This window comes from Lolium rigidum, unplaced genomic scaffold (genome assembly GCF_022539505.1).
Source record: "Lolium rigidum isolate FL_2022 unplaced genomic scaffold, APGP_CSIRO_Lrig_0.1 contig_28069_1, whole genome shotgun sequence".
Taxonomy (NCBI): Eukaryota; Viridiplantae; Streptophyta; class Magnoliopsida; order Poales; family Poaceae; genus Lolium; species Lolium rigidum.
The window spans coordinates 23,589-35,946 of NW_025900086.1; the positions used below are offsets into that span (position 1 = coordinate 23,589).

At 47.4% G+C, this 12,358-nt stretch overlaps 1 non-coding gene and 1 pseudogene across 1 annotated transcript; both read right to left on the reverse strand.

The window, feature by feature from the left end:
• Positions 1–1,015: 1,015 nt before the first annotated feature.
• On the reverse strand, positions 1,016–3,161 carry LOC124680776 (annotated as a pseudogene).
• LOC124680784 lies at positions 1,529–1,631 on the reverse strand. Its single transcript, XR_006995586.1, has one exon. It is a non-coding gene; the product is annotated as a small nucleolar RNA snoR99 (small nucleolar RNA).
• Positions 3,162–12,358: the final 9,197 nt, after the last annotated feature.

A 12,358-nucleotide genomic window follows, 5' to 3' on the forward strand; every position in this document is an offset into this window, starting at 1 on the left:
GGGCTTATTCACCGACGACGGATGTGGCTCACCGACAAGGGATGCCGACGTGCAGCTCGCACAAATGGTTTGCCGCTGCTACCTGTCGACCTTGCTGCGATTTAGACCTTAACGGCGGCAACTGCAGATCAGGGCGGAGGTGCGCACGCGCACAGGGAGATGAGGGTGGAGCAACGCCGGCGACCAATTTGTTCCAGGCGCGATGCTTGGACAGGAGTTATTGGGCTGGGTGTTGTGCCTGTGATGCGGCTGCCATAGAGAATTTTCGCTGGAACAAGTGCGACGCGAGAGTAGTTTGCGGGAGACGGTGTTGACCACTTTAATCAGACGGCGAACGCTACTTTAATCGTGCGGCCAGCGACCCGGGGGATCGCGCGATCTGATCCCCCGGGGGACGCTCAGCGTCGTCCTTATGAGAAACATGTGCCTCCAGGGAGAATCAAAGGAAGACTGGAAGAGGACGAGTATGCAACAGAGAAACTTGACCTGTCACATCTGGTCAGTCCTAACTCCCCAACACGCTTCAACCTTGTGCTTCGACTGACGCGAATATAGAGAAACTTCACTTTTCACGACTTGCAAAATCCACAACTGATGACTCACAAAAATAATACGTTCTGCGATATGTCATACTACCTGAACACGTTCATGTCCTCCTATATTCGTCGAAAGTTCTCCAATCTTGTCTTGTCCTAGATTTTTCTAAAGCACCAAATATAATAAGAAACTAGAAGGCGCTGCATCCATGTTGACAGCTAGATTGGACTTTAAATTCACTGATGCAGAGCAAACACAAACGACAAACAAGTATATAGTTGTTTTGGATGGACAGAACAATGAGGTGCGAGCTGGACATACAATGATGCAGCAAGAATAGAACACAGACGGGTTCAAAAAACAAAGAATAGAACACAGACCTGAAACTTCTACGACTTCAAAGAAAACAGCATTAAACAGACAATTTTTAAATGATTAAACAGATACTGGCAAGTAGATGGATGCAGTCCACAAAATGTAACCACCAAACAAACCAACAGTTTTCATCTCATATTATAGGTAGCAATGAAAATAAACCTGATCACAGATTGTGCTTGACAAACTTTCAGTACGACCGATTACAGCAAAAACATAGTAGATCAATATCCAGAGACAGGAACTAGGGCAGCAGACGGGAAGCAGAGCATTCCCAATCTAGACTACAGCTACACGCGGGGAGCAGGAGCAGCACCAGGAACAGCACCAGCAGGGGCACCACCTGGTCCACCAGGGCCTCCAGCACGGGGTGGGCCTCCCTGTCCAGGCCTGGGGCCATCATCCTGTAGGAAAGTTCCAGAAGAGGGGAAACATAAGTGAATGTTTTAGAAAGATAATCAACCAAACAAGTTGAATTACATCAAGAAGGCTGTTACATCTGGCAAACACTACTGAAAATTGTACTCAAGTCAAACAAGAGTGGTAAAATATCACATCCTCTAATGATCAGCTAGAAACAAAGTTTTAGCAGACAAAGTGAAGGAGATGGTTATAAAAATATTCCATCCGTTAATGATCAGCTAAAAACAGAAGGTTTTAGCAGACAAAGTGAAGAGGATGGTTATCAGATGTAAGGGACTGCTTCATCCCAGAGGCAATTTCACTTAATAGGCCGATGGGGCAGACAAGAAGTCCCACAGAGTAATGAAATAAAAAAAAGGACATGTAGTAAGTTTAGCAAACAAACTTACAGAGCTGGTTACAAAATATTCAACCCATTAATGATCAGCTAAAACAGAAGATCCCAACAGAAAAAGAGGAATGTACTCAGATGGAAGGGACTCATCACATAGCGATTACACTTTGTAAAGAAAATGTGGCACATAAGAAATTCGACAAACTAGAGTAAGTAGAACTCATGGTTAAGTAGTTAAACCACACATACAAATAAACGCTAGCAACCAATACAGTAGAACACTAGCTACCAATACATACAAATGTAACAGAATATTTTTCACAAATGTGCGCACTCGGTAATGACTGAACTAGAAATCAGTCATCAAACATAAGCCTGCAATGCATCAAACATGTTCATTTATGCTTCCGTTGACGCATCCATTGCAACAGATATGCGAAGAATGCAACGCCAAAAGCAACAGGTAGGGTAGTAGAGAACTATCAATCATGGCAAACTATTGATCCTGGACAGTAAACTAGAAGCTAAAGACCTATGCAACAGCATTGACCAAAAGGTTGATAACTAATAATTTGAAAATGGAGAAACAAGGTTGTTGAATTATACCCTGCGCCTGAACCGCTGCGGAGGCTCACGGTTCCTCCTGTTCTCACGGGAGCGGACACGGACAATGTGAGCATGGATGGCGCAAGAGACACAGTGGTGCACCTTGGCGTAGAGCTTGGGCAGAACGTACCCTGCACAGAAGAAAATATAATGTGGCACTTTCAGTATGCAGTAACTAGTGACAGATAAACAAAGAAGAAATGTCTATGGGTGATATGGTACCATCATGGACGCAAGCCTCCTGCACATCTCTGACTGCAGCCTGCTCAACGATGTTCCTCACCAAGAAACGCTTGATAGCCTTGTCCTGTGCAGAACAAGAACTGGTTGTTAGATATCATGTAACCTTGACGCGCACATATGTAGTGAGAAATCTTGAGCATACATAACTTAGCTAGTAACAATAGTTGAGTAGACAACCATAAGAACAAACATAAACTAGAACCTACACATGGATGAGAACATCACTGTTCAGCCTAGGTGAACATCCAGACGGCAACATTCCACATCAAACAAAACACTACCAAAACCATGCTAGTGCAATATTTACCAACTGTGAGATACAGATCGGACCATAGGAATAACGCTAGAGTAATCGTATCCGTGAAATGATTCGCCTACTACTAAAACAACCCGATCTATGACTATCCACCACAAACAAAGCCTCGCATCTAAGGAAGGATAGGAATGGCCATATCTCACCTTGGGGCAGCACTTGGCGCAGTTGGAGCACCGGATGTACTTGACGTGGCCGCGGCCGTGCTTGTTGCGCCCGCCGTTCCTCCGCTTGAACGTCTGCAACACACGGCAAACAACGGTGAGGCAACGCAAACGACGGCGACGAGATCCGTGTGAAGAGGGGATCTGAGGCGGCGGAGCTTACCATGGTTGCGGCAAGGTGGGGAGGCGCCCAGCAGAGGCAGTGCGCAAGGAGGTTCTAGGGTTGCGGCGGCGGCGTGGGTGGGGAGGAGGAGATGGTGCGACGTTTAAGTAGTGCGAATGCTGGGCTTGGCGGGCCGCGATGGGGTTCTGGGCTCGTGGGCCGTATGGAGCCTAGGTTAGGCCGGCGTCTAAGTGCTAGTGTGCCCGGTTAGTCCATGGCCCATGTTTCAGTTTTCTCGAGATGGACCTTTAAGAACGGGCCCGGATGCGTGTACGATTTCCGCAACGAGCTTATAGGTTTTTTTTTCAGCGACACAAGCTGACAAGCCTACGTTTGGATGCAGACATCGAGAGGCTTTGGCAATGCATTCGTTCCAGTGCGAATATCACATGTTATATTGACACTGAGATTGAATGATAATGTTTCTGTTTGGATGTTTGAGCATTTGGAAGCAGACTTGATGTTGGGGTTGAATCTCAAACGAAAATGTGTGACACCCTTTTTTTTGAACGAGGGATGGTCCAGAGGGACCTAGAAGTTGTTATTTCAACTATGGCATCAAAAAGTACATGTAGGAAAAAAATTTACAATCAGATCCAAACTTTTTGCGCATAGAATACTAGAGATAAGTTTGGAAAATCCATCGGGTCTAGCTCCTTTGTCACCACATGCTGCATCTTAGCGCAGCCAAGCACCACGCCGCCGAGACAGAGTCACTTGGGGCGAGGTATCGGAAGCCAACTACACTGGTGCTATAGTAGGGCCTCCATCTTGGCATCTTGGCCAGGAGGTTGATGTAGACTTGCAGTCGCCGGCCGGAGAAAACCATCACGGGCGAAGGAAGACCGAGTGGTCGCCACACGACCATTTTCGATGGTTGTCGACAGAGGACCGCCGTGTAAGAACTCCTAGGAACAACTTCAAAACTCCTATGGTGCATATCTGCAATAAGGAGAACCAAGACCATGAGCCCCATCCCGTTCTTGCCACCATGGTGAGCAGCAAGAAGGAGACCCATATCTTGGACTACAACTACAAACCCGCATATAGAACCAGCCATGGCCTCCACATCTGGACCCAAAGTCATGACTACGACCTCGATCTTATTCTTGGATTGAGGAAAGAAGATCTTGAGCAGCAGCAGCTGGCACCAAGCTATCATCGTCATCAAGGCCTCCATCACCAGCTACCCGGCCTTGATCGTTGATGCCGAGAGCTGACAGCATGACGGACTCCAAAGTGGGGAAAACAGCTAAATCTAGACTACTATCTACCGGGAGGGTCAGGTATCCCCTCTCCTAGTCACTTCGGTCGACGAAGCCGCCGAAGGAGAGGAAGACGGGAGCCGTCGGAGAGAGGGTGACTCTCAAAGAAACTGTTCACTAGCGAGAGCCGTGAGGGGGAGAATGAGCTAGATCCCTTAATGCGCGACACCCTAGAGGAACAAAACCCAGAAAAAAAAAGATTGTAAACCCCTTTGAAAGCTTTAAAAAATTCTAAAAAAATAAACTTAGACTATAAAGATCGTGCATTATGTGGGTCTGGTTCAATAGAAAAGTGGTACGTAATGAAGTTGCCTCTATTCCCCTGCAGTGTGAAAATTCTTATATATGTTTAGACCCACGCTGACAACATGCATACATCGTTTTCTTCATGTAAAGGAACATCTTTCTCCTCTCTCCTCTATGACATATGGGGCAGATCTTCCTAATTACGACAAAAGGTTAATTCGAACAAAACCAATATGTTTGTTTGCTTCTTTTCCTGTAAGTAATGAGCTGAAGCCCGCTATATATTGAACCGAGCCAACTAGCACTTTGGTTCGCTTTTTACTCCATAATATAGTGCATCGTCTTAAAAAAATCGTGTTTTTTGTTTGTTAACAACTGATAAAAAGGGGATAAAAAAGCAGAGACTCGTCACCAACTATGGTGGTTCAGTTTGTATCCACCACACTCTCGCAAGTTGGGCTATGAAGATGAGGGAGGATTTTCTTACTTTGTTACAGGTACAAGATGTAGTACTATGCGAGATTACTCCTTTGTCTTTTTGGATTGGCATTTCTTTGTATAAGTGTTGATTGTAGAAATACATATGCACATTCTGGTTTGTGCTCCAGGTTGTTCTGCCACTGCACATCGTGACTTGTGTGAGATAATCGATGTCGATGATGACATGATATAGTTTTGCACGGTTCATCGTGGACAAAGATATCAATGGGTGTGGAGTGTGTGGAAGGACAAACTGACACTAGTGGGTTGAAGTGGCCGGGGAGAACCAATACATGGCCGTTCCATGTGAAGCCAAAATACGGTGGGATGGCATAATTCCAATAAGCAAGATCTGTTGTCAATATATGATACATGGAGTGAGCAAACATCTTTCTTATAATGTCTATAAGTAAGATCATATGGCATAATGCTGATTTTCCTCCTTGATGACGCCAATCATAACCACAGAGGAACAACAAATCCGTCACAAATGGATAGGTACAAACCAACGTGCTAAAAATACCCTATCCCTAGACAAATGCAAAAAAGTTTTGCTTCCTTACTATGGCCTAGCGGGCCTAGTGCAGCGGTAGAGCCTCACCGCCTGTGACCGAGAGGTCCCAGGTTCGAGTCGCGATCTCCTCACATTGCACTTCGTGAGGGTAAGGCTTGCCACTAACACCTTCCCCAGACCCCGCACAGTGCGGGAGCTCTCAGCACTGGGTACGTCCTTTTTTTCCTTATTATGGCCTAGCCAAGGGTGCTTTAAGGCTCGTGGTGGCCTCACCAAGGATGCTCCTCCAAGCAACCAAACAAATGTAACTTGCATGTAACGTGGGTATGCAAGCAACCGGACTTTTTTGTTTTTTGCTTGCCCATAGCTAGATGACCAAACTTGGGGTTTATTTAAACAACTGAATACACCCTCACACTTAAAAGATATAGTTGAAGAAACATTATGTTCATGTCATTGTTTCTAAAAGCTACACATAGGGAGTTTCGGCTACAATGCTATACATGGTCCACTTTTTTTTCGCGAAAGACTAAACATGATCCACATCACCACATGATCGCTGGAAGAAAGGCGTTACAATCGTTATCTTCTTCGTTTGGTTAAACCTTATATGGGCTAGAGCCAGCGTCAGAAATTACCATGTTCTAGTCGAAGACCAACTGACCAAGACTTTAAGGATGTCATTTGTTTTCGCCTGCACATTATCATTTATATACTTTTCTTAACTTTTCATATCCATTATTTCCTAAAAAAACTTCTAAACAAGTGTTCAAAACGATTGGGATAGGAGATCACAAGTGGACAAGATCATTATCATGCCAGACACATCGACATACCACTTTGTTTCCTCACTTTATCTCCACGTAGGTACTGCTCCGCTGGACAAGAAGCTGGTGATCGAGTGAACTTAACCAAGGTTAGGAAGAAAGAGAAGAAAGGGAAACACCTATGTGACTATGTCTCAATCAGTCAATCTCTCCTAGGAGACAAAGAACCTCCACCAATAATGCGAGATACTACTACACACGACGCGACGCATGCAGATCGCAACTGGCCGCCGGTGACGCCGCAACTCGCACCCAAGTCGTAGTCTTGGGAGGCAAAGAAAACAAGTGCGTGACACACATGATCTGCGTACGCTTGTTAGAAAAAGAGATGAACGAGAGGGAGTGGTGAGCCGGTGAAGGACAGTGACCTCCTACCAGACCTCAGGTTTAAGCCTCAAGCTTCTATATGTACAAATTATGTAAATACAGAATGCCCTATCTTTGGAGACTTTCCTACTCTGCAGCTTATCATCAGACTCCAAGACATTCGTGATTCAGAGAAAATAAACTAGTGATCAGTTTGGAACATGATAATTCGTGAACGGTGAACGATATTGATCGGGGACATCGAATTCGTCGGTTCCAAACAAGTTCTGAACTAAAAGGAAACGCCATTTTGGTAAATGAGGAATTAAAAAGCTTGCAAAGTCACTGATATCTTTTGATTTGATAATAGGAGGGACAAGCGGAAGCGGAAAGGAAAAGCCACGGCGACAAGACCAGTGGCCGATGGGGACGGGGGCAAAGCACCATACATTCAGGGTGTGTTTGGTAGCCCGGGTCAACCGAGAATGACTATCTCTTCTCATACATGATGACCCTAACCAAGTTGGAATGAGATAAGATGTTGTTTGGTATCACATGTATGAGTTGGGATAAGTTGAGGTGAGATGTTGTTTGGTAGCACATGGATGAGTTGAGATGAGATCTTAGCACAAATTCAATATTTGGACAAAGTACACTATATCTAAATACGAAATACACACATTACAAAATACACATTGATTCAATATTCCATAAAATACACACTTATTCAATATTCCAAAGATGCAGCTTTTTTTTGCAAAAAGGACCCTAAAATAGAGTCAAAAAATCGATCGGATCCAGGATGCAGAGGATCCGATCTCCAGGATGCATCCTGGAATCCCTGGAGCAGCAGCGGCCAACGGAGGGGCAGGGGCGGGCGGCGATCAACGGAGGGGCGGGCGGGGCCGGGGGCCGGCGGGCGGGGCCGAGGGCCGGCGACCGGCGCGGCTAGGGAAGGGCGACGAGGAGTTATGCGTCGAGGCGGGCCGCGTCGGGGCGGTCGGGGTCGCCGGCGACCGTCCGGTGGAGGAGTGCCGGGGAAGGGCGGCCCGCACCAGCGGAGGGGCGCCACGGGGAGGCGGTGTCCTGCGCCGGGGAGCGGCGGCGGCCTTCGCCGGCAGCTGCGGCGCCACGGGGAGGCGGCGTCCCGCGCCGGGGAGCCGGCGGCAGCCTTCGCCGGCAGCTGCGGCGCCACGGGGAGGCGGCGTCCCGCGCCGGGGAGCGGCGGCGGCCTTCGCCGGCAGTCGCGGCGCCACGGGGAGGCGGCGTCCTGCGCCGGGGGAGCGGCGGCGGCCTTCGCCAGCAGTGCGGCGGTTGCATGCGGGCAAAGGGGACGGGTGAGGAGAGGAAAATGAGTGAGAAGAAGCGGGCGGGCTCGGGTCTGGGGTCTCTGGCGCGGAACCCGAGGAGTTTTGCGGGATGTGTTCAGCCCGGTCGAGCTTCACAACCCGGCTTGGCTGAGGAGCGTTTTTCGTATGAGGTGGGCTATGCTCAGATGTGTTGGCCCAGGCTAACAAACACATGTATCTCTAAAAATCTCGGTTGAGATGGAATTATCTGAGTTAGCCCGGTCTACCAAACACACCCTCAGTTGATGCAGGGAGCCTTGTCTGATTCAACGGAGCTTCTGGCTATTGCTTCTCCTTTTCTGCGAAATAAAAAAGCTAAGCGCAATTGCCATCGTGTTGTTCTGCTCCTAAACAACAAGATGCGAAAGCAAGAGGTACAGAACTAGTGCTCCACATTTTTTGGGACACAATTATTGGGGCGATGAGATCATGCTTGGTCCCATGCGTTGCTTCCAGATTTTGGAATCGATCTTGGTCAGTCGCTCACAGCGCTTTCGTGGTTGATGATGTGTGTGCTAGATTATGTGATTTTTCCTCATTCAATTTAGATTCCCATGTATTTATGATGAGTTTTAGCTCGAGACTCGTAAGCGGTTCGACAACGACTCACTTTTGTTAGCTCGATTCAAGATCAGCTCGAAAACAAACGAGGCAAATATAAGTGTCATGTATAGCTTGATTGGAATACAAGTTGATCTTGATCCAACACTAGCTCGCTTGATGGCTCAAACAAATATAACCGTGTATAATAATTTAATTACATAATAGAAAATATGCAAAAATATATTACCTGTATGTTATGGATGAGAGCTCCTGTACAGACCTAACCCCCATGCGGCCGCGGCGCTCGCCGCACCGGGGATCCTCCGCCTGCCGCTCAAGGGGCTCTCCCCTCATCCTCTACCCTCCCTCCACCGCCGCCGGAGGCGCCACCGAGCAAAGCCGGCGTGGCGCGGCGGCGGCGGGCCCCTGCTGGTTGTGGCTAGGCGTGGCGGCGGCGGCGCATGTTGCTTCTCCATCGGCTACGCTGATGCTCGGCGACAGCGGTTGGAGGCGCGGTGGGGAGTTTGGGCCCGATCTGGATCCACTCGGTCCTAGAGGTCCCCAAACACCTTCACCTTGTTCCTGTGTGTGGTATCAATGGCATGCTACTCTCCCTGCATCACTTAGGAGCCGGGGCGGCGGCCTCGGGCATGGCAGCGGCATCCTCCTCCTTCCGTCGGAACAGTGAGACATGATGGATCACGGGATCCCATGCCTTGCACTTCGCCGAATAAAGGTGGTTGTCCTAGGGTTCTTCTTTTGCGAAGATGGTGACCTTCCTGAGGTCGGTCCTTCTTCATCTCGCCGGAGTGATAAGTCTCGGAAGGCTCCGCCGCCGGATATAACAGTGCACCTTATGACCGGAGTTTGCTGGATTGGGTGGTATTCGCTCGCGTGCATCCATGCTTTTATTCCGACCATTTGGTTCTTGAGGGAGCGGCGCGAAGCTCTGCTCCATCAAATGACATTCTGGTCCATGGTGAAATCAGAGGCGGAGAATATCATGAAGGTGGGATTGGAGGACTAACAATTAAGGTTCGAGTCTCTGTGATGTTGAGGAACTTGCTTGGTGTTATGGTTTTCGCAGCAGCGGTATGCAAGTGGGGGTGGCGGCACATGTGAAGTTCAGAGTTTTACCTTTCAGGGTGAAAATTCAAGGTCTGGCCTTAATTGGTTGTGCTTGTCAATGGCTTTGTTGAAGGCATTGTTTTGAGAGAGGAGACTATCTTCAGGGTGAAAACCTAAGATCTTTTGATCAGGCGACGATGACGCTTGTGCACTATTCCCTTTTTGGAGGTGTCGTTTTTGAAGAATCTGGATTTCAGGTGTTGTCATGTGATACGTCTCCGACGTATCGATAATTTCTTATGTTCCATGCCACATTATTGATGATATCTACATGTTTTATACACATTATATGTCGTATTTACGCATTTTCCGGCATAAACCTATTAACGAGATGCCGAAGAGCCAGTTGCTGTTTTCTGCTGTTTTTGGTTTCAGAAATCCTACAAAGGAAATATTCTCGGAATTGGACGAAATTAACGCCCAGTGGTCCTATTTTTGCACGAAGCTTCCGAAGACCGAAGGGGAAAGGAAGTGGGGCCACGAGGCGCCGACACAACAGGGCGGCGCGGCCCGTGTCTTGGCCGCGCGGCCCGGTGTGTGGGGCCCTCGTGTGGCCCCCGCGTTGCCCTTCCGCCTACTTAAAGCCTTCGTCGCGAAACCCCCAGCACCTAGAGCCACGATACGGAAAACCTTCCGCAGACGCCGCCGCCGCCAATCCCATCTCGGGGATTCTCGGAGATCGCCTCCGGCACCCTGCCGGAGAGGGGAATCATCTCCCGGAGGACTCTTCACCGCCATGGTCGCCTCCGGAGTGATGAGTGAGTAGTTCACCCATGGACTATGGGTCCATAGCAGTAGCTAGATGGTCGTCTTCTCCTTATGTGCTTCATTGTCGGATCTTGTGAGCTGCCTAACATGATCAAGATCATCTATCTGTAATTCTATATGTTGTGTTTGTCGGGATCCGATGGATAGAGAATACTATGTTATGTTGATTATCAATCTATTACCTATGTGTTGTTTATGATCTTGCATGCTCTCCGTTATTAGTAGAGGCTCGGCCAAGTTTTTACTCTTAACTCCAAGAGGGAGTATTTATGTTCGATAGTGGGTTCATGCCTCCATTAAATCTGGGACAAGTGATGTAAAGTTCTAAGGTTGTGGATGTGTTGTTGCCACTAGGGATAAAACATTGATGCTATGTCCGAGGATGTAGTTATTGATTACATTACGCACCATACTTAATGCAATTGTCCGTTGTTTGCAACTTAATACCGGAAGGGGTTCGGATGATAACCTGAAGGTGGACTTTTTAGGCATAGATGCATGCTGGATAGCGGTCTATGTACTTTGTCGTAATGCCCAATTAAATCTCACAATACTCATCATAGCATGTATGTGCATTGTCATGCTATCTCTATTTGTCAATTGCCCGACTGTAATTTGTTCACCCAACATGCTATTTATCTTATGGAAGAGACACCTCTAGTGAACTGTGGACCCCGGTCCATTCTTTTGCATCGAATACAATCTACTGCAATACTTGTTCTACTGTCTTCTGCAAACAATCATCATCCACACTATACATCTAATCCTTTGTTACAGCAAGCCGGTGAGATTGACAACCTCACTGTTTCGTTGGGGCAAAGTACTTTGGTTGTGTTGTGCAGGTTCCACGTTGGCGCCGGAATCCCTGGTGTTGCGCCGCATTACATCCCGCCGCCATCAACCTTCAACGTGCTTCTTGGCTCCTCCTGGTTCGATAAACCTTGGTTTCTTTCTGAGGGAAAACTTGCCGCCGTACGCATCACACCTTCCTCTTGGGGTTCCCAACGGACGCGTGCTGTACGCGTATCAAGCATATTTTCTGGCGCCGTTGCCGGGGAGATCAAGACACGCTGCAAGGAGAGTCTCCACAATCCAATCTCTTTACTTTGTTTTTGTCTTGCTTTACTTTATTTACTTATTTGTTTGCTGCATTATATCAAAACATAAAAAAATTAGTTGCTAGTTTTACTTTATTTACTGTCTTGCACTCTATATCAAAAACACAAAAAAATTAGTTACTTGCATTTGCTTTACTTATTTCAACATGTTTCCTTTTAATTTTACTGTAAAAGATATACCTGTGGGACAAGGGTCTATAATTGGAATAGATAATATAGAAGGATTTTTCACCCATGTTAGTATGCATGAAGATCTTAAAGATATACCCCTTGCAAAAGCTGTCCCTACTTATGAAGATGCCTCTGTTTGTTTGGTACGCATGATGGAAACTAGATTTATTAGTCTCAACCCCATGATACAACACATGTTTCTTACACTTTCTGATATGGAGCGGTTAGAGAAGAGAGATTTTGTTCTAAAAGTCTTAGTGCGAGAATTTGCAGATATAGCTAAAGAAGCTAGAAAAGTTTTTAGTAAGCATGAGAGGCTTGGTACAATCACCGATTTTAAAAGTGTTGCTGTCAAAAACCCACCGGCGAGTAGCGACGGGCAACATCGTAGAGCCGGGAGGCTCCCAGGACTGCGGTGGGCCCTGGTCCCTCGGGCGACGGCTCGCAATGCCTTCTGGCACACGTCCTGGTGCTTACGAGGGCGT